We start from the raw sequence: 23,960 nt of genomic DNA on the forward strand, positions 1-23,960 counted from the left end.
TGACATTTTTGACTTGGACATTGAACCTAGGTTCTCTCTGATCTCTCGGAATTATGTAGATGTTCATAGAGCACTATTTCAATGCAGAGTAGGGCAGCTATCCCAGATCAATATTTTTCCCTTACTCAATACTGCAAATTCAGATTATTCCATCAAATCACATTACTGGGGAGATAATGATGAATAGCTTTCTCTTGGCGCAACAGTCCAGAACAAGGTGGCATAGTCTCAGGATGAGGGAACGATCACTTTGGATTCAGATAGAGAGAAAATATTTTCACTAAGAGAATTGTGAATCTTTGAAATATTCTAGCCCAGAGGGCTGTGAATGCATAGTTTTTAAAATATATTCAAGACTAGATTGATGGGTTTTTTTGTTGGTGCTAAAGGAATTAAAGGATATGGGAATCAGGCAGAAAAGTAGAGTTGAGTTGAAGATGAACCACAACTTTGTTGAATAGAGCTGTGAACTGTATGGCCGACTCCATATCTCATTTCTTCTGATCTAATGTTCTCAAAGGCATTCCCTCACTGTTAGGTGCCATTTCCCAATGCTGTGTCTCCCAAATTTCCATTATTGGAATGGATACGATAAATAAGTATCACAGACTATTTGGCTATGGCGTATCAGAGTAAAGCCATAACTGATTCTCACCAAATATCCCAAATATACTTCTGATTGTACATCAAAGATGAATTATTATCGGTGAGAACTATGGCAATAGTTCTCAAATTTAAATCAGGACAGTGGCACAAAATGTAAAATATACACACAACAAACTTTGTTTTAACCAGTACATTATGAACCAGCACTCTTGATAAACTGGCAAAAATTATATACCTGAAATACTGGAAGTTTAATGTATTATTGCAATCTCCACAATATCCCACTAGTCAGGTGAGGATGCAAGCAAGAAGGCTCTCTGCCATTAAGTTTTATTTAAGGCAAAGTTGCATTATTATTTAAGTGATTTATGATGTAAACGATGCATACTCTCTGCATATAGAGATAACAAGCAGCATCAGAGGAGCAGGAAGGTTGACGTTTCAGGCCTAGACCCTCCTTCAGAAAATACTCTCTGCATTATGTTTCTATTACTTAGTATGTGTTTTTACATTGATCAAGAGGGTCACATAATTAATTGGAATATTTGGTCAACTGGCACACTCCTGGTCCCATAGGTATCAGTTAATTAGAAGTTTGGTGTTTGTTTAAAATAGTATCTAAGATTATGAGAGGCATGGATAGGGTGGATAGTCAGTGGCGCTTTCCCAGGTTGGAATTTTCAAATACTAAGGGGCATAGGTTCAAAGTAAGAGGGGGAAATTTTAAAGGAGATGGGTGAGGCAATTTTTTTTTTAAACGCAGAGGGTGGTAGGTGCTTTAAACAAACTGTCAGTGGAGATTGTAGAAACAGATATGGGAACAATAACTAAGTGGTATTTAGATAGATTAATCATGAAGAGACAGAGAATAGAGGGATATACAGACCATGTAGGGGTAACTGGGATTAGTTTAGAATGGCATCACAGTCAGCACAGACACGGTGGGCCAAAGGGCCTGTTCCTGTGCTGTATTGTTCTATGTTCTATGTACTCTTTGTAGGAGTTTGCAGTATGCCTGCTATGTTCCCCATGTTATCAGTGTAACCACAATTCAAGAGTACATCCAGTGGTTGTGAAAGGTGCTGTGTACAAACAAGTGAATTAGGAGCAGGAGTCGACCATTCAGACTCACAAGCCTCCTCTGCTAATCAATAAGATCATGGTTGATTTGTTTGGGGCACATTCCTGCCTGCCCTGATAACCTTTCACCACCTTGCCTGTCAAGAATCTATCTGTGCCTTAAATAAATTCAAATGTTCTGCTTTCACTGCCTTTTGAGGCAAGAGTGTTCAAAGAGTATAAGCCTGTGACAGAAAAAGTTCTCATCTCCAACTCAAATAGGCAATCCCAAGTTCTAGATTCTCCCACAAGAGGAAACATCCCCTCCACACCCACCCTGTCTATGCCCCTTAGGATATTGCGACTGTTAATCATGTCATTTAATATGCTTCTAAACTCCAGTATATACAAATCTATTCTGTCCAACCTTTCCTCATAGACAAGCTGCCAATTCCAGGTATTAGTCTGATAAACCTTCTCTGAACTACTTCCAACATTCTTAAATCCTTCCTTAAATAACAAGACAAATAATGCACATTGTGCCCTCGATACAGTTTCAATAATAAATGAAGTATAACCTCCCTACTTTTGTATTTAATACCCACACAACAAACTATACCATTCTATTCGCTTTCCAAATTACTTGCTGTACTTCCCTATTAACCTTCTGCAATTCATGCACTAGGGTACCAGATCTCACTGCATCTCACAGCTCTGCACTCTTTCACCATTTTTTCATTCTTGCTGCCAAAATGGGACAATTTCATTTTCCCACATTATACCATAACCACTCACTTAAGCTACTGTTATCCCTTTGTAGCTCCTAATGTCCTCTTCATAACTTACTTTCCAATCTAGCCTTTTGTCACCAGTGGACTTAGCACTGATCCCTTTGGTACTGTTATCCAATACACTTACATAAATTGTGAAAAGTTGTGGCACCAGCACTAATCCCTGTGACACACAACTCATTACATATCGCCAACCAGAAAATGACCCATTCATATACCTATTCCTTGTTTCCTGCTAGTCAGCAAATTTTCTATCCATGTTACCACCACACCAAGAGCTTATATTTTCTGCAATAATCTTTGATGTGGCGCCTTATAAAATCTAAGTACATTATATCCACCTGTACCTCCTTATCCACAGTACATATTACTTAAAGAACTCGATTAAGTTCGTTAAACATGACTTTCCTTTCATAAAATGATGTTGAAGCATACAAGTCTCACCATTACGATATCTTCCAGAATATTGGGTACCATAGTACAAAACCTGACATAACTGGTTATCAGAAACATTTTTGATCATTTCAATACATTTCCACCAGATATGGCAGAACTGCATTTCATATGCAAAGAAATTTTGGCTCAACTACATAGAGTGTCATTAAAATAGACATCTCTCAATCAGTAAATTATTACCTGATGGTGTTTTTAAACAACCTCTACCAGACGGTCCCAGATAAACAATCAATAAACTTATAATGGTACACATCAACATGCTTGTAAAGTGCTTTCAATAATCTTACTAATTTTGGAAGTGGATTGTTAAGTTTCTAATCAACACGTGTGTGGCTAAACACCTGACACTTTGCCACTCAGTCAGCTAGTTCCCCACATCAGGCTGAGTGCCATTCTTCAATTTCAAGTATATTTAAACACAGAGCTTTCTCCATATCAACTCAACTATTACGATGGAGCTTTCACCCCTGCAGTCAAATGCGAGGAAGATTTTGCCGAAATTGCAGTGCAAAATCCCGGGAATGCTGCACAGCCTTTCTATTGATGAGAACATGGCTGCCGTATTTCCCTCCAAAACAAAATAAATAAATTTAAAAAGTAATCTACTAATTACGAACCACTATGGGAGATCTGGGGGATGTGATGGGACCAGTTGGAAAAACGCCTCGAGTTTTCCTTCTTCTGGCTTCCTGAACAACATGGGGTATACGTGCACTATAGCATACAGACCTGAATTCCGAGATTCAGCGCCCCAATACTAAGCTGCAAAATTTTAGACAGGTCAATACTTATGATTTTCTTCAGATAGAAAAGGTATATTCAAGTGAAACCTTTGTTCCCAATGTTGTACAGTGACAAGTTGATAGAAATAAGTACAGAAGGAGGCAGAGGTGCATCATATTGCACTGGTTCAGTTAGGAGAAAAACTCCTAATCGCAGCTCACAGTCCACTTGCGCGCTCTCTGTTTTGGCTCATACATCCTTTGGACAAGACACTGGAAAGAAATTTGTGGAATTATATTCCAATATGAGTAAGGAGAGGGAAGCAAAAAGGAAAATTGGTAATTATCTTTTAATAAATAAACAGGGACCTGCTAATTTGCATGGCCATTTAGTTCAATTTAGTATGTTGAAAGCTAATCCATCGAGTTGTCTTTAATTGTTCTTTGTTACCTCCTAAGAAAAAATATATGGCACACATTTCCAAGAAATCAACTATTTTCTCTGGTGTGACTGAGTTGACATTGAAATAAATTCAGTTTTGTTTTCCTTCATGTGTGATCTACAGCAAAACACCAAATAATTGTTTCACCATTTCAATCACAATTACTGTTGCACATTCAATGTTTTTAAAATAAACTCAATTCTATTTTAGATAACAAAGTGTGAAGCTGGATGAACACAGCAGGCCAAGCAGCATCTCAGGAGCACAAAAGCTGATGCTTCGGGCCTAGACCCTTCATCAGAGAGATTTTCAATTCTATTTTTATTAATTTATCTTACTTGCACCTTCAGTAACTAATACTGTATGAGCCAGCTTGTTCCTTTCTTATTCCTGTCCTTTAAAAAGTCTTCCTCATTTCCTTATTGAAAAGCAATGCATCTCATCAATTCCCTCACCACTGTAAATTCAGTTCTAGAGAAATGGATGCAAATAGCTTCAAATGATTTGTCTATTTACACACTTTGCAACATGATCAGAAACAAATCTTCTTTTTCTTAGGCTGTCACTCAAGACTAAAGATGACTTTCTTCCACTCTAGATCTGTGACTCCTGAGGTGACTAAAATACCACAGGTGGGGTTTAGAGAGGTGAGTGGGTGGGATGCCCTTGTTTGTAAATGGTCCATCTTCTTGGCCTCCACCTGGGCCTGTCAGATATGCTCAAGACTGTTGGCACCTTTACATACAATTCATGAGCCTACACAATCAATACTGCTTCATGATTCAGTGAAAGACATCATGAAAGTGATCCTGTCAAACAAATGCGTTCAGGAGAGGGACACATATCCAATGTCTGCCCATCCTGTTATTGGGCAAGGGAACTGTATGCTAACTGCCTCAGATTAGAGGCAAATCCTAGTACTTCCTAGAAATACATCAGTCAAAGCCTTTTTACTTGGCTATTGGGAAAATATTCCTGTCCTCATTTGTAAGAAATATAACTTCACTGTTCCTCAACACAGATATTAATCTGCAAAGAGGCAGGTGTTAGATTTAAGAAAATTTGGTGACAGCACTGGGAACCAACTGCAGATTTCCCTCCGGAGTTAATAGAACATCATCATTTTAACTGTGCACGGCTAGTGGCAGCAAGGGCCCTTACCAACTATTATTCCCATCTGTGACCATCACACTGCACCAAGTAGTTATTACACATCATGTTAAATAAGGAATCATTTAAGCGTGGATACAACAGGGAGCTTTGGCCAAAGGAAGCAGACATAAAATGTAGAGGCTTCTCTAAACTGTAAAACAAAACAGCAAATAAAAATAATACCTGCATGATTATAATCACAAATCGGGATTTATAATTTGTATTGCTGGTTTCTTTTGGCAGGATTCTTTCAAAATTAGCAAATCCCATGATAGGGATCATGGAATTTTAAACGTAAATTGAGTTTTGAATACATTCCTGTTTCCGCCATTACAAAGGATCAAACTGTAGCATAATTTAAATAGTAAAAAAGTCTAATTTTAAAATTGAGTTATTGGCAAAATCAGATTGACAAAGTGATTAAAATTGTCTATTTTATGTGATTAAGCCACTTTCAGTTTTATTAATCTTAAAAATATCAAGTAGTATTGTTTAAAATATTTTTGAAGAATTTGCATTGAAACTGATTCTGCCAGTGCATAGTATATTTCATGTTTGGCAATATGCAAATGAGTTTGAGCAGGAAAAAATTGTCTTTGTCAGTTCTAAAATGGAGAGCACACAGGAGGAAGGATAAAACCATTTAGCTCCGCATAACCATTAACAGATAATTCCAAATGTTACACATTACCAGTTTGAAATAAGTTGAGTCCTACAAATGATGGACTCCACCAGCAATTGATGTCTACTTGCAAACTAATCAGGTGGTCAGATTTTCATTATCTCGCTTTCTAATGGATGCCATTTGCACCAGAGTTGGTTGATGGGAATCAGATGTTTTGTACTGAATGAGTCGCTGCATTTTGCAAATCAGCTCCACTCTAGCATAGCGACATCAGTCAAAACATTGAATTGAACGTCAGCAGCAAACAGGCGTTTTCCACATAACAAGCAACCTCCGCAAAATCTTTTTCATTAGCCTCAGCATGCTACAAAACTGTTGATACGGCACATCCAAAAGCTAACATGTGCAACATGAACTTTCTTCCGAAAGCATTCTCATTTCACTGTTTCAGACAAATACAACATTTAAATCCTCATACATCTTATGGCTTTGAAGTTAATTTCAGTTCAACAGTAATACTAGCAGGTCAGTAGATGCTGCAGCCGATAAACATACCAGTCCTTGAAATATCTCCTCTCTCTTTGATAAAATACAGCTGATTTTAATAGAGATCAGCTTATAGTGAAAACATGCCAAAATGTTCTTGTTTACTGCTAATTACTGCCAAATGTGGGGCTCCTTTTGTACTCTAAACTAACATCCACTAAACCTGTCTCAGATGACTTTGATATTCCTTTTATATTACGGAGTTGTTTTTGAAGACAATTCCACACTGTAATCAATGTGCCCTATGAGACTCCAGAGGCATGGAGTGTTATTGTGCATAGAAAATGTGAATACAACAAATTACAGTCAAACTTTGTTCTGGTTGGGAATAGGTTGAAATTCTGTGTGCATTTGCATGATGAAAAGGTCAGGATCATAGTGATGTGTGATTTCCCCACACTTTCAAAAATTTCTAACTAATACTCACACATGAAGAACAGCCAATTGAATGAAATCATCAAACAAACAAAATCTATGTCAGTTTACATAATGAAAGGCAACTTACTGAATTTCTACAAACAAGTGATGGAACAAAAAGAGAAATTGCATAAGAAAACCATCAAGTCTGGCAGCATCTATGGGAAGAACGTACATGTATGTCTTCAGTTTAGCGACTCTTCATCAAAACTCTCGACTTGTTTCTAGTTGGAGTGGGAGATCACCTCATAGAACAAAATAGTTACTATATATCATTAATCAGGGACAGATTAGTTTCCCTGCACCACATATGATAGCATAAGAGTACAGAGAGTAATTATTAAAGATTTTACTTTCCCTGATTAGCCTAAATTTTCTGTTTGCCAAAATGGCTGCATGGTGTGTAGGTGGGGTGGAGCATCTCTATGTCATGGGAAAGCTCAGTAGGTCTAGCAGCATCTGTGGAGAGAAATCAGTTAACGTTTCAGGTCAAGTGACCCTTCCTCAGACCTCAAGCCCAAAACATTAACTCTGATTTCTCTTCATTGTTACTGCTAGGCCTGCTGACCTTTTCCAGCAATTTCTAGTTTTGTCTCTGATTTACAGTGTTCACTGTTCTGTCAGTTTTCATCTCTATATTGTGATGCACAAGGTATCACAGCAGTATGATAGGGTGTCCATCATTAGTTACAGTTCATACCAGAAGGGTATTGCCAACAGGAATCCAAAGGGGAAGATGAAAAAAATTGCAACACTTGACATGCGTTTAGCAATCAGGTACATTCAAGGTCCGAGGTTCGACATTATTGACCAATCATTTCGACAAAAATATTCAATTTCAGGATTTTCACTAACCTCAACATCTACAGTTTAGAGATCACAAAGTTATGACGAAAGATCATCAACCTGGAGTGTTGACTGTTTCTTTCCCCACAGGCGTTGCCAGACATGCTAAGTATTTCCAGCATAGCCTGCTTCTATTTCAGATTGACAGCACCTGTAGCACTTTGTTTTTATTTCTTCTCACGAATGGTACAGAGTGTTAGAAATCATATCACTGGGAGAAATAGGAGGATACCAGAGTACTAGTACTTAAATGGAGATGTATTATTTCTGAAAAGGTCTTCAAATCCTTCAATATCATGAGAGGTTCAAACGAACCCCACTTTTTGTATGCCCTACACTCATTATCACGAGATATTTTGACCTTGTAGGCCAATAGTGGGCAGAATTCACTGTCTTTTTGCTAACAGCATGTCGTTTGCTGCTAGTGGGCTATTACATGCTAAAGTTATCACCATGAAACTGCCCAGCAGCATTCACACCAGGACCTTAAATCCACCAACATGAACTCCGATGAACCACCTGCTGAGCCTAGATGATGCAATAACTATTAACACCCCTGCTGTTTTAGAGCCGATGAAAACAATGTTAATGTGAGTAGTAATAGCACAAGATAAACATTCTGCATGGCTGCTGATCCAATGACAGAGATGCAAAGTTTAATGAATACACAAATTACACAATTGCCCTTATACCTACAATTTTAATTGGTTGAAATAAAGAGGAATAATCAAATATTAATGGAAATTTTGAAGAAATCAATGATCTTGAACATTGATAGTAACTGCACTAACTGCTATAAGAAAAAAAATTCACTACATTTAGTTAACATTAAATTAGTCTCAGGGGCATGATGATTAATGGGAACACATAACACTACATTTAATTGCAGTAGAATATTTTGCCCCTACTTTTCACATCATATTCCAATAGGCACCTTTCTGCAGTTTAAAGCATAGAAAGTCAAAAAAAAACTATTAACAAGTTAAATATCATCCTCCACAGGAGGTAGAGCTTTTGCCTAAAGACTACAGGTAATTCTGCTGTAACTCATGTTTCCTTAAAGCGAACTGGCTGTAACGCGATTGATGAACAGTGGACGCTGTTTGAATAATGCAAACTTTCTACTGTACTGTATAGTGATTTTCCAGAGCGATTTCCTGTGGCAATATTCTATGGCATAATTTTCTATAGCATGAGGTTGCACAAGAATGTAACTATTGTGTTATAGGAGAACTACCTGTGTGCACAAATACGCTGTGGTAGAATTTGATACCTAGCCAATTGTTGTAGTCTTCACAGTAGCATGGGCAGTGTCACTGGTATGCCACTTTGTCATGCAATGACGATGAATTTAACACAAGGTGTATTAATGGCCAGGCTTCACACTGCAGCTATCACTTTTCTCGGCAGTCAAACTATGGTTAATGAAGATCAATTGATTTGATTCAGTTGCAAAGCTCAGCCACATCAATACTATTTCCTTTGTGAAAGTGTATCACACAAATACACTTCAGAAATTTATTGAGTTATGGTACTTGTCTAGAAACCCCATGGATGGATCGTGGGTTCAATTCATGGAAAGTTGTGAAACAAATCTGAAGAGATCTGGTACATCAATGATAGTTATTGTATTATTGAAAAAATCGAATAACTAATAAATCAGAAAGGGCCCTCCCACTCCTAACTAGTCTGCCGTAAATGTGATTTCAGTCCCACATTATGTGGTTGAAATTTAGGTAAGAGCTTTCATCTGGAGCATGGGCATTGGGCAGAGCAATAGGACTGGCCATTTTGCACGTACTGGATGGTCATTTTTAAGTCATTTCCATAACTGGACTTTATACGCGTAATGAGAGCAGAAGTAGCAGGCACAGGCAGCTTGACAGATGAGCATGCCGTGCAGTGGGTCAGACAGGGGAGGGCTTCTGTGGACAAATGCAGATTTGAACAGGTGCAACTAGCATTGGAGCTCAGCTGCTAGCATTAACGGGCCAGAAAAACACTAAAATATTTGCAGATTATTCAGGCTAAGAATTGGATGCTCTTTCACCCATCAATTTTATTCTGTCCTCGAACATTTCTTCAATTTGATTTCAAAATTATACACAGTCACTATGGAGGACAAGTGTGAAACAGGCTGGTAGGCTAGACGAGGTGCATGTTAGTAAGGATGATGTACTAGAAATTTTGAGGAACTTGAAGACAGACAAGTCCCCCAGGCCTCTCAGGATTTATCCAAAGATTCTATGGGAAGCGAGGGAAGGGGTCCTTTGGCAATGATCTTTTCGTCCTCACTACGCACAGGTATAGTGCCGTAAGATTGGAGAGGCAAATGTCATTCCCTTGTTCAAAAAAAGGGAATAGGGAAGTGGTGGGAAAATTATTGGAAAGGGCTCTGACAGACAGGATTTATGATCACTTAGATAGGCACAGTTTGATTCAAGATAGTTAACATGGATTTGTGAGGGGTAGATCATGCCTCACAAACCTTACTGAATTCTTTGAAGAGGTGACCAAACACATAGATGAAGGTAGAGAAGTGGATCTGGTATACATGAATTTAAGTAAGGTGTTTGATAAGGTTCCCCATGGCAGGCTCAAGCAGCAAGTAAGGAGGCATCAGATAGGGTAAAATGTGGCAGATTGGACTCAGAATGGGCAGACCCTTAGAAGATAAAGGGTGGTAGTGGACGGAAAATATTCAACATGGTGCTCAGTTACGTGTGGTGTACCACAAGGATCTTTTCTGGGTCCTCTTCTACTTGTGATTTTTGTAAATGATTTGGATGAAGGAGTGTAAGGGTGGATTAGTAAGCTCGCGGATGATACGAAGGTCGGTCAAGTTATGGATAGTGCGGAGGGCTGTCTCGGTTACAAAGGGACATTGATAGGATGCAGAGCTGGGCTGAGAAGTGGCAGGTGGAGTTTAACCCTGAAAAGTGTGAGGTGATTCATTTTGGAAGGACAAACTTGAAAGCAGAATACAGGGTTAACAGAAAGATTCTTGGCAGTGTGGAGGAGCAGAGGGATCTTGGGGGTCATGTCCACAGTTCCCTGAAAGCTGCCACCCAGGTGGATAGAGTTGTTATGAAGGCGTATGGTGTGTTAGCATTCATTAATAGAGGGATTGAGTTCAAGAGCTGTGAAATTATGCTCCAGTTATACAAAACCCTGGTTTGGTGACTTCTGGAGTATTGTGACCAGTTCTGGTTGCCTCATTTCAGGAAAGACGTGGAAGCGTTGGAAAAGGTGCAGAGGATATTTACCAGGATGTTGCTTGGAATGGAGGGAAGGTCTTACAAGGAAAGTTTGAGAGCGCTAGGGCTTTTCTCTTTAGAACGACAAAGTATGAGGGGTAACTTGATAGAGGTGTACAAAATGATCAGAGGTATAGATAGAGTGGACAGCCTGAGGCTTTTCCTAGTTTGGAGGTAGCTGTTACGAGGGGGCATAGTTTTAAAGTGAGTGGAGGTAGATATAGGGGAGACATCAGAGGTAGGTTCTTTACTCAGATTCTGGATTTGGTAATTCTTTGCGCTGGTTTTAAAAATGTCATGCTGGAAGGTCACCTATTTTCCTGGTGGCTTACTCACCATTGCAGATTCTGCTAATTCTAGTTGCTCTCAGCCTTTGAGGGGGTTCCAAACATTAAACCAAATTGCTTTTAAATGCTGTCCTTGCTGCACTAGTTCACAGCAATCTACATGTTGAGCAAAATGCAAATACATTTGATCAGGAGGTTTGGTAAGGGTGGGCAGGGAGCACCCTTTAAAATGAGCATAATTTACACTGGAATTATGGATCGTGCCAACAACAGGAACTCTACCACCCCTGAATCGAGAAGATGTATGTTGGTGTACATTTTTCTTTTGTTAGTAAATGATAAACATTTATTTAAAGATGAACATAACTTGGTTAGCACATCAAGCTGTCTCAATCTTCCCGTTTTCTCAAATATAGTATTTGCTTCTTCCTGCACAATTGCATAATGCTTCCAATTTGCAGAAAATAAGAAACACTGGAGCAGAACAAAGCCATTCAGACCCAGAATATGTCTGGTGTTCAATTAAATTATTGCTTATCAATGTCTCCATTCTCTGTCTTCGCACCATAAATCTTGACACCTTCTTTAAAAAAAATTCATTTCAATCTTGAAAATTTCAATTCACCCTAGCTTTTTGGGAAAAGAGTCCTAACTATGCATTACCCTTTCTTACAGAAAATGTTTCCTGAAATATAAGAAAAGGTCAACCTTTCCATGACCCACCCTTGCACATCAGTTTAAAACATTTCTTGAACATTGTGAAATAATCCCACTGAATACTCAATATCCTGTTTATGATCAGTCCAACACTTAAGAAGTGAAATCAGAAATGTTGTGAAAGGATGACGTTATCATCCTAGGGCAGTGTTCCCCAAACATTTTCCAGTTGTCACCTCACATTTGGAAAACTGTCACAACCGCTCAATGATATCAGTGAGAGTGGTGACGTTGGCAACCTGTAACAGGGGTCACCAATGGCAGGGGACAACATAACTTTGAGAGTAAGAGCCTGTTGGAGCAAGAACGCAATTCTGTTGTAACACAGACTGAGCTCCATGACGGCCATTGCTGTGTCAAAACTCACAGCAAAGTTTTAGGTGATGACTCCCTTGTTACCAGTGCCTCCATTGTTGGAAGCTCTGTCTTCAGAGCAAATGTGTCGAATTAGCACTCCTGACAGCACTGCTATCAAAATTTAAAGTGCAGAAATCAGTGCATCCTGTTAAATTTTCCATCAAATAAAAGAAATGAATGGAAAATCGCGCAGGAAGAATGTATCTATTAATCACCTGTATTTCCAATGTGTGTTTCAGGTATTCAAAATTCTGATTAACCAGCACCAACTTCTAAAATATCTTGGCACAGCCTTCAGATTACCAATTGCACCGAAAGGTGTACATTCTTAATTGTGTACAGAGAAAACACCCCGTTATCCCTGTCATGACCCTGCCCTGCAAAATTCAGTCTTTCTCATCTGCGCATTTAAACGGTTAGTGGTCAAATGTTCTTGGCTGTACCAGTGGACTTGCAGTGTTGGGAGTCTGGCAGAATAGTTTCAAAATACACTGGACCTGAATACAACAATCAAAAGGGAAATTTCCCCTTTCGTCTTTTAAGGAAGGGGCTCCTTCGAAGGGGCTATAGGGAAGAAAAGAACACTATGTTAACAGCTCATGCTTCCCTTGACTGTATGATGTGCAGCAAAAGTCAGCGCTACAATACATATTATTGAGGGCTGCATATGGCTGGGAAGCCAGGGAAGGGCATACCACTCTCCCACCCACTCAAACTATATTTGCCCTGCTTGGATAAGAAAGGAAAAGGAGTCATATGAAATGGTGAAGGCCTGAACATTCTCAAAAGAGCAGTTGGGAATGAAGGTGCCCAAGAGGCTTTGAAGAAGAAACATTTGCATGGTAGTTTTATATGCTTCTGGGCAAATGGTTTGTGCCTTGCGTAAGTGAGTGATTTTAATCATACATATCTCACTACAATAATACCGAATTACCTCAAGGAAGTGAAGTCATTTGCTAGGTCTTTAGCATTTATTAAACTTGTTACTTAGGACACAAATGCCCATAATGTTAACAGACAGTGAGTGGCATTACTTTCCACAAATTTCATTGCAGTGGTTGCTTGTAAGAGTAATTATAACTCTCTGTTCAAGAGTGACAGATTAAACCAGGTGCAGGCTTCATTTACTTACACTGCTAACCTGTCATTTTAATTCTGGTAGATGCTGGTCCTAATAAATTAACTTAGAAGCCTCTTAGCTTTGAAAGATAGAACAAAAACAGCTGCTGAAGACAGATGGCTGGCAGTTTAATTAACATTGAGTGAAATGTTCAAAGCAGGCTTGCTTCCTTGTGAAGCAGCACAGCTATGCACCTTGTCAGAAATTACTTTTCCTCAAGCTCAACCAATATCTAAGTAACGCCACAGTAATTAAAACGCTAATCTGCTATTATAGTATGTCACAAAGGAACCATTTACCACAAACAGCCACATACTTTGCATCTTGTTATCCACATGCCTAATGATTAAAATAGCTAATTCTTGGGCCTAAGGAAAATATATTTTCTTGAAATGAGATGGCACACTTTTGGCAGGCAACATTGTTCATGAATCTTTTTCCATTCATCTCTCCATTTTAAAGACATAATTTTAGGGGCCTGGTAATAGTGATGAACCCAACTGGCTGAGTAAGCATTCTTATAATGTGACTTTTAAGGGAATATTTCAACCAATGTCTACTACAGCCATTTTACCTGTGTCTTTAACCAACCTCCACCTATTGCACCAATATCAAAATCCATAAGTCAGTAATCGCTAACTGACTGTTTCCTCCGTCACCCACAGCACTGAGCTGAATAGTTGCATTTCTTCTATCACCTCAGCTGAAGTCTGGTAACTTCAAAAAACCAAAGATGGAATTTGTGTGATTTCTCTGGTTTAGTAAGAGTCAACTGCTCAATGCCTTAACCACTAGGTGAACTCTTGTCAATGCTTTGATTCAATCCAGTAATTATTATAGCTTCCCCAAGCCATTCACTGAAGTGCACAATCTCTGTCTGTTTTATGTCAACATTCCTACGCTCACATCCCACGTGTGCACAGGTGTTGTCAGTAGTGTAGTGCTCACACCCCAAGGTATTTCTTTTGGTGACACATTAACTACAGAAGCAGGAACTACTAAAGAGACAGATAATTGAGTGAGCTGGACATTCAGCTCAAGAAAGTCTCTGCTCATATGTAAATCATTATTGGAATGATACTATCCTTAAGAGAGATCTTGGAAATTCTTGTACTCATTTGAAATCATTAGCTTGAATTATTTGTTGTGGTAAGACAAAGGTCAAGTTTTGGAATGAATTCAATGACCTCCTATTAATTTTGCTGATCTCACCACAGTGGCCCTGTCCAGACAGAAAAAAAATCATGCAACTTTCACTCTGGGTAACATCCAGTATTTTCTACTGAAAAATACACGTGCAAATGAGCTAATAGGTCCTCCAAAGTTAAGTGTTCTGCAGTTATCCTAATATTCACTATCAACATTCACATACATATTCAAATCCAGCACTCAGGATCAAGGTTGTGCCAGATATCAGACACTTCCAGATTTCTGTTAGGTGATTTAGCAATGGGCAACTCATGTTAATGAGGGTAAGGTGGAGTCAAGAGTCACAAACAGTGCTGGGCAGGGGGATACATGAGACCAATTACCAGCGTAGACCAATGTGAAGCAAACTGTCCAGGTTTTATATTTTTTGAGGTTTTTAAAATTTTGCTTAAAATGAAATGAACTTAACACATGGATAATTTCCACAACGTTTGGTATTTGGAGGCTGCCATTTATTGAATTGATGGAATTGAGGTCCAGAAATGCAAGGATATTGGTGCTATCTGAGATTGTGATGTGAACTCCAAACAGTGCAGCAGCATGTTGCACCATTAAACAACTGCTGTTGATTTGTTTTCTGGTCCACATATTGTGCAAATCTATCAAATGGTTAAAAGCTGAAGTCACACCCTTAAAACAGGAAGCAAAACTGACCACAGAAAAATGTGCACATTAATTCCTTCAGGGGTTTACATGTGAAACTTCCTAGCCCTTCTCCACTTCCTGCCTACTACACACACAACAGTAGAGGAACTTTACTTCCGTAGTTATCTGAAGCAGTTAAAAATAATTCACACTTAATTATTTCAAACAGAATCCAACTACTTAATCCAACAATGTGGCTCACAGTAAAGTCAATAAACTGCAAGGTATATCGCTGGAAAAAAGAGGTTCCTGATTTTAGACCAGTGCCCGAAGTTATTCACATTTCATTTGTCAGCCTCCAATAATCTGGACAGTCCTATCGTGGATGGTTAGTACTGTTCAAAATGTTGTCATCAGACAACTAAACAGCATGTAGTCAGGGAGCACCAATGTGCTGTTTTGCCCTATGTTCATCATCTTGTCTTGATTATCCAAATAGGAGTACTGACCCATCAGCAGTGTGCACTGTGAAGAGGTACTGCTATTTACAGTTCATTTCTTGTCACGAAGACTTTGCTATTCGGACCCCTCTCCCACTGCTCCCTGATAAAGAAACGCATCCTGCATGTTTCCCTACTATTGATGTGAGACGCATTGATTTGTAATTCCCTTGTTTATTTAATCCTTTCTTGAAAAGTAGAATCACATTAGCTACCCTCTAGTGCTCTAGCACCTCTCCTGTGACCAAAAGTGAATTAAACATTTGAGTAAGAGTCACTGTGATTTCCTTCCTTGCCTCCCACAGCAGCCTGGGATATAACTGAACCCCACCTAAGGATATGTCCACTTTGAAACCTGCCAAAACCTTCAATAACTCCTGACTTCCTACTGTTAAACTACTCAAGAACTTCACAGTCCCTCCCCCCAAATTCCGTATCTGCATCCACCTTCTCCTGAGCGAAAATAGAAGTGAAGTACTCATTTAACACCCGACTAATGTCCTCCAGCTCCATACACAGACTGCCTCCTTGGTCCATAATGGGGCCTACTCTTCCTCTGGTTATCCTCTTCCCTTTAATACCCTTACAGAATATCTTATAATTCTCCCCAGCTTTACTCACCAATTTTCTCATCCCCTATTTGCTCTCCTAATTATTTTCTTAAGTTTGCCCCTTCCACTCCACTCAGGCTTTGATGATTTGCTCTCTTTACATTTGCTCTCTTCCTCCTTATCCAGTCCAGAATACTTATAGATATTCAGGGTTCTCTGGACTTGTTGCTCCTGCATTTCAACCTGAAGGGAATATATTAGGTCTGCACTCTCTCCAATTCCTTCTTGAACCTTGCCTCCCACCACTGTTCTGCTGCAGATTTACATTCAAGCAGTTGTTCCAGGCTGCTTTGGCTTATTTTAATCAACTCTGGCTTCCCTCCAATCCAAAACTCTTTTTTGCAGACTATCTTTTTCATTTTCTGTAACAACTTAAGTTCTACTGTGTTGAGAGTGCTATCTCCAAAATGCTTCCCCGCTGCCACCTCAACCACTTGTCTTTTTTCCCCAGGATTGGATCCCGTACTGCACTGTTCCTTGTTGGACATTCTATGTTTTGACATAAAACATTATCCTGAATATATTTCAAGCAACTCACCCCTCTAAACACTTAACACTTATGACTATCTCAATTAATATTTGGAAAGTTGAAATCCCCAAATATTATCATCCTATGGTTATTCCATACCTCAGTGAATTGTCCATATAACTGTTCTTCTATTGCCTGCTGATTATTTCATACACTCCCTGTGATGTGACGGTGCCCTTTTTATTTTAAACTCCGCTCAAAGTCTCATTTGAATACCCTGTCAAGATATCAGCCCTCCTTACTGCAGTAACAGACCGTCTAATTATCATGCAACACCACCTCCACTTTTATATCCTCCCTGCCTCTCCTGTAGGTCCTAAACCATGGAATGTTTACTTGCTAGAGTCGTCCTCCCTCAACCATAACTCTGTGAATGGCAACACTATCACAATTCCAAGTGACAATCAACTTGTCCATCTTATTTATGGTACTCCTAAGCATTAAAGGTGATCTCGCCTTGCCTTACTCCCTTGAAACTCAAAATGGCTGAACTCACTCTGTCTTGGTTCATTTACAATATTATGGTGTGTCCACTCCTCGTCAAACTAGTTTAAACTCCTCCCAACCAGCACTTATAAACCTACTCACAAGGATTTTGTCTCATTCTCGTTCACATATAGCCAGTCCTGCTTATACCAGGTCTTACCTTCCCAGAAACTGTAACAGTGATCCAAGAATCTAAAACTCTCCCTTTGCACCAACCTTTGAGCCTTTTGACAGAAAACATGGGCCAGGTTTCTGAACTGAATAAGAATCACTATTTATTACAAGTAATTAGATTCTAGTTATAGGTAAACTGTTAAATACTGTTGGCGTACAAGACTACTAAATAAAAATCTTAATTCCCTTATAATTGACCCCTTACACACACAAAGAGAAAGGTAAACACACAGGTTACGGGTGGGGTTGCAAAATGGGAACCAGATTCTGTAGATTTGTTCCGAAGGTCTGTTCTTGAGATGTTGTCTATGACTCTTCTGTTGGCCAGCATGTTGCTTCAGTCATCTTTTTAAGGATGTTTCCCCTGGTTGGTCAGAAACATCAGGTGGCAGGCACACTTATAAAAAGTCTCTTACTTATCAGTTAAAAGTCACAGCTTACAATACCTGTGACAGAAAAGGTCAACAGGTTTTCTTCAGGTATACAGCAAGTTTTGACAATAGAGAGAATAAGGCATGGGAATATATGATGAATGGTAGGACCCTGGAGAGCATTCAGGATCAGTGGAACCTTGGTTTGTATGTCTATCAGCCCCTTTAGGTAACCAGGACAGGTGGATAAAGCAGTTAAGTCTTTTTAGCCCTGTTACTGAGTTTAAATGTATAAAATGTTGTTTTATGTATATCTAGAGTATTGTGCACAGTTTAGGAGAAATGTGACTGAAGTCAAGAGAGTGCAGAAGATATTTACCAGGATGTTACCTGGGATGGAGAGTTTTAGTTGCAAACAATGGTGAGATAGACTAGCATTGTTTTTCTAGGATCAGAGGAGTTTGAGGGGAGAATATGGTTGAAACATATAAAATTATGAGACGCATAAACAGGGTAGATAGGAAGGAACCTTTCTCCTTAGTGAATGGATCAATGACCAGGCAGCATAGGTTTAAAGGGCAGGAGGTTTAGAAGAGCTGTGAGAAAAAAACATCTTCAGTCAGAGGGTGGATGGGAATCTGGAACTCACTACCCATAAGGGTGAGAAGAGCAGCAGAAATGCTCATTACATTTAAGAAGTATTTAGATGCGATGCCAAGACATACAAGCCCGTGGGCCAATTGCTGGAAGATGAGATTATAATAGTTAAGTGATTGTTTTTGCGCAGCACAGACTTGGTGGACTGAGGGCCTTTTTCTGCACTGTGGGCCTCTATGATTATGAGGGACTGCTCCTGCACTGGGGAAGAACTCAACACTCTCTCTTTAAATTAAAACAAAGAACTGAGCTTGCAGGAGATTTGAAACAAACAAAAACAGATATTGTTGGAGAAACTCTGATACTGCCAGATCTGCCGAGTTTCTCCAACAATTTCTGTTTTTGTTTGTTTCACTTCTCTCTCTCTCCTCTCTCCTCTCCCCTCTCCCCCCCACCCCACCCCCACGTTGTTCTTGTTCCTAGCTCCAAGTTGTTCAGTTGCCCGAGAAGCAATCACACAGTTACTGGCAAGCAGTAATTGATAACTCGTCACTGGTCCATAGACCAACTAACTCCCTTGTTGCCAGCAAACACTGAATCAGTACAGGCAGTTCTCCTATATCACACTAGTTCAGCTCTTGTGTAACTGCACACTATAGAAAATTGCCTTAGAAAATTATATTATAGGGGAACTGCGATAGAAAATCACTATACCTGTACAAAGTTCATGTTATCCAAACAGCATCCACTACTTATCAATCGTGTTATAGCCAATTTGCGTTAATGAAACATACGTTATAGAGGAACTATGTTTAGTCCCCTTCGGCTTCAATTTAATCTTCAATTAATGCTCGTTCAAATAGTTGTTTATGATGTTTGCCATTGGTATTAAGTTTGTTGCTTTTCAAAACTGCAGCCACTCTTTCAAACACTGGTTTTAAAACAGCTCTTTCTCATTTCAGCGCAGAGTTTTAAAAACACAGAAATAAAAATATACGGAGATAACAAGGTGTGGAGCTGGATGAACACAGGAGGCCAAGCAGCATCAAAGGAGCAGGAAACCTGACATTTCAGGCCGAGACTGTTCTTCAGAAAATCCAGCATCTGCAGTTCTTACTATCTCTGAAATAAAATTATACACATATCTGAAGAAAAACCAAAAAGACTGCAGGTGCTGTAAATCAGAAACAAAAACAGAAATTGCTTGAAAAACTCCGTTCCATTCTGGGGAAGGGTCACAAGACCCAAAATGTTAACTCTGATTTCTCGTCACAGATGCTGCCAGACCTTACAATATTTTAAATCAACAGATGTACCTCCAATGATGTTAAATACTAACAGCTTGTTTTTGTGAGGTTCGAGTCAAACAGCTAAATGCAATGGTTACAGAAACTGTCTCCTCTCTGACCTAAGTTCATACAACAACAGGGGCAGCAGAGTTAACACTGTTGCACAAGTGTCAGCTTGACTGACTCAAAAAATACTGTGATTAAGACTTATTCCAAGCCTTGACTTCTTGCCACCTATATCCCCTAGTTAAAGTGCTGAATGGAAGAAAGTACCTGAAAATAAAGTCAATGTAGTTTCAGAGAAGACCGGCTTGCAGAAATACACAATTGCTTTAAAGAACAACCAAAAAGAAGCTGTGCAACTAGCTCACAGCATCAGCTCCAGACAGGATTGCCATTTCACCTCTGCTAGCTTATTATCCAAGAATGTGAAAGTTAGAACTGACTGGCACCTCTCCCTGGCAAATCCAATGAAAATACAAATAATTTTAGTAAACGGTAAACTTACATTTACTAAAATGTAAGTGGGACAATGCACGAAAAATACTAACAGTGGTAAGAATAGAATCATAATGCAATACAACAGCAGGCAGCACAGTGGCTCAATGGTTAGCACTGTTGCCTCACAGCGCCAGGGACCCAGGTTCAATTCCACCCTTGGGCAACTATCTGCATCTATGTGGGTTTCCTCTTGTGCTCCAGTTTCCTCCCACATCCCAAAGATTTGCAGGTTAGGTGGAATGACAATGCTAAATTGCCCAGAGTGTTCAGGGATGTGGAGGCTTGATGGATTAGTCTTGGGAAATGCAGGGGTACGGGATAGGGTGCGTATGGATGGATATGGGTCGAATGCTATTAGGAGGGTCGGTGTGGACTTGATGGGCCAAATGGCCTGCTTCCACACTGTAGGAATTCTATGAATGAAGGCCCCTTGTGGCTGGTCTGGCTCTCTGAAGGATCATATAAAAGACGGATACAATGTCATTACTGTAGTGAGGATCAGGTTGCCAAGCCCTATCACAGAGGGGGCAATATACTATCAGCAGAACTGAGAGGTTCTTGCTAACAAACATGCTAGAATGGTGAGAAGTAAAATAACATTGCCAGCACGTGAATCTTTGCTGCCTGAGGCACTCTCAGCAGTCAGCAGGCAGTGCTAACTACCAGCATAGCAGCAAGAGTTGTGCCTTAAGGCATGTGCAGCAGCATTATAACAGTGACATTCTGATAGAGCTAGAAGCTGCTGAACTGATCAGGCAGCTGTTATGGGGAGCTGTATTAAAAACCAAAGGGAAGATGATGGTCCCCAGCAGGTTGGTGTATAATGATATTAATTTACTTAAAACGTTTTAAACTAAAAACAGGTAGGCTACCTTTATGTTTACAGTGACAGTCATCAAGAAATGCAATATTTTAGCAGTTTATTTTCCTTTTATACTGGCCGAGTTATCTTCTATAATCTAATGAAGTCCTTTCCTAAGCAGGCTTGACAGCTAATACCATTACACATTTTAACCATAGCTGTGCTTCATCGCACTCTTGCCTAAAATCAGAAAGTCAGGGGTACAAGATCTAATCTAATCTTGTCCTGCTCCTGCTCTTATCTCTTATGTTCTCATATATGACCATGCATCACAACTGAGCCCAATGCGATCCTCGTGCGCAGCAGGAAATGCTGGCTACCAATCTGCAATCTGCAACAGGAGTAGGTATCTGCAATAATACTCTTCACCAACATTGTAAAAGTTGCTCCACTGAGACCAGCGAACACCAAAAAATACCAGGAATAAAAACTTAGATAACAACGTGTAGAGCTGGATGAACACAGCAGGTCAAGCAGCATCAGAGCAGCAGGAAAGCTGACGCTTCGGGTCTAGGCCCTTCAGGACCCTTTGGTCTTTACAATCCAAAGAAAAAAAAGATAACAGCAAAGAAAAATGATCAGAAAATTCAAAGAAAAAATGTTTAATTTTCTAATATGCCGCTTAATATTAACGCAAATACATATAAATGAAACAAAGAATTGGAAGCCAAGATAATAAAGTGTGGGGCTGGATGAACACAGCAGGCCAAGCAGCATCTCAGGAGCACAAAAGCTGATGTTTTGGGCCCAGACTCTTCATCAGAAAAGGGGGATGGGGATGGGATTCTGAAATAAATAGGGAGAGGAGGAGGAGGCGGGCTGAAGGTGGATAGAGGAGAAGATAGGTGGAGAGGGGAGTATGGGAGGAGAGGTAGGGAGGGGATAGGTCAGTCCAGGGAGGACGGACAGGTCAAGAGGGCAGGATAAGGTTAGTAGGTAGGAAATGGAGGTGCGGCTTGAGGTGGGAGGAGGGAATAGGTGAGAGGAAGAACAGGTTAGGCAGGCGGGGATGAGCTAGGCTGGTTTTGGGATGCAGTGGAGGGAGGGGAGATTTTGAAGCTGGTGAAATCCCAAGTCATGCCTGCCTCTTTGTAGGTTTTGTGGAACAGTCCCTCTTTCGCACCTACACTGGCCCCAAACTCCACCTCTTCCTCCGTTACATTGATGACTGTATCGGCGCCGCCTTGTGCTTCCAAGAGGAGCTCCAACAGTTCATCCATTTCACCAACACCTTCCAACCCAACCTTCAGTTTACCTGGACCATCTCCAACACATCCCTCGCCTTCCTGGACCTTTCTGTCTTCATCACTGGCAACCACCTACAAACTGATGTCCATTTCAAGCCCACTGACTCCCACAGTTACCTGCAAAACACCTCCTCCCACCCACCTTCCTGCAAAAAATCCATCCCATATTCCCAATTCCTTCGCCTCCGCTCCCAGGATGAGGCATTCCACTCCCTCACATCCCAGATGTCCTCGTTCTTCAAGGACTGCAACTGCCCCCCACCCCGCAGCGGTCGGGAACACCCTCAACCGTGTCTCCCACATCCATCACACCCCACCCCCACAATAACCGCCAAAAGGGAATCCCCTAGCCCTCACATACCACCCTACCAACCTCCAGATACAATGCATCATCCTCGAACACTTCCGCCATCTGCAATCCGACCCCACGACTAAAGACATTTTTCCATCCCCACCCTTGTTTGCCTTCCGGAGGGACCACTCTCTCCACAACTGCCTTGTCTGCTCCACACTCCCCTCCAACCCCACCACACCCAGCACTTTCCCCTGTAACCGCAGGAAGTGCTACACCTGCCCCCACACCTCCTCCCTCACCCCCATCCCAGGCCCCAAAATGACCTTCCACATCAAGCAGATGTTCACCTGTGCATCCGCCAATGTGGTATACTGCATCCGCTGTACATGGTGTGGCTTACTCTACATTGGGGAAACCAAGCGGAGACTTGGGGACCGCTTTGCAGAACATCTACGTTCGTTTCGCAGTAAACAACTGCACCTCCCTGTCATGCACCATTTCAATTCCTCCCCCCCACCCCCTCCCATTCCTTAGACGATATGTCCATCCTGGGCCTCCTGCAATGCCACAATGATGCCACCCGTAGGTTGTAGTAATAGCAACTCGTATTCCACTTGGGAACCCTGCAGCCCAATGGTATCAATGTGGATTTCACCAGCTTCAAAATCTCCCCTCCCCCCACAGCATCCCAAAACCAGCCCAGCTTGTCCATGCCTGCCTAACCTGTTCTTCCATCTTCAGTCCGCCTCCCCCTCTCTCACTATTTATTTCAGAATCCTCTCCCCCATCCCCCTTTTCTGATGAAGGGTCTAGGCCCGAAACATCAGCTTTTATGCTCCTCAGATGCTGCTTGGCCTGCTGTGTTCATCCAGCCCCATACTGTGTTCATCCAGCCCCATACTGTGTTCATCCAGCCCCATACTGTGTTATCTTGGATTCTCCAGCATCTGCAGTTCCCATTATCTCTGAAAGAACTGGAAGCCATAGTTTTCACAATGGAAATGACCTTCTGTAATGCCAAGTGGCAGGGTACTTTGAGTGTTGACTTGCTGAATCACAGAAACATACTAACACTGGTATTCAGTCAGGCTACCCACATATGACAGTGACTGTTCAGGTCATCCCTAGAACATTCTCTGTTTATGTATATCTTATCTCATTTAAAGTAGCTTAGTGTCAATCAACTTTTTCTAATTAAATCTACCTCAGGTTCTACTCCCCATTCTGATTAGAGTCCAGGCAGTTGGAAGTAACTAATTATTCTGAAAATGATTTTGTAATTCTGTGGACTCTGTGACCCTAT

The 23,960-nt window shown here is 40.5% G+C and overlaps 1 protein-coding gene across 5 annotated transcripts in view; it reads right to left on the reverse strand.

Moving 5' to 3' along the window:
• The window catches only part of raraa (retinoic acid receptor, alpha a), a 530,677-nt gene that overhangs the window by 308,714 nt on the left and 198,003 nt on the right, over window positions 1-23,960 (reverse strand). The gene's annotated exons all lie outside the window — the stretch shown is intronic.

This window comes from Stegostoma tigrinum, chromosome 31 (genome assembly GCF_030684315.1).
Source record: "Stegostoma tigrinum isolate sSteTig4 chromosome 31, sSteTig4.hap1, whole genome shotgun sequence".
Classification (NCBI taxonomy): Eukaryota; Metazoa; Chordata; class Chondrichthyes; order Orectolobiformes; family Stegostomatidae; genus Stegostoma; species Stegostoma tigrinum.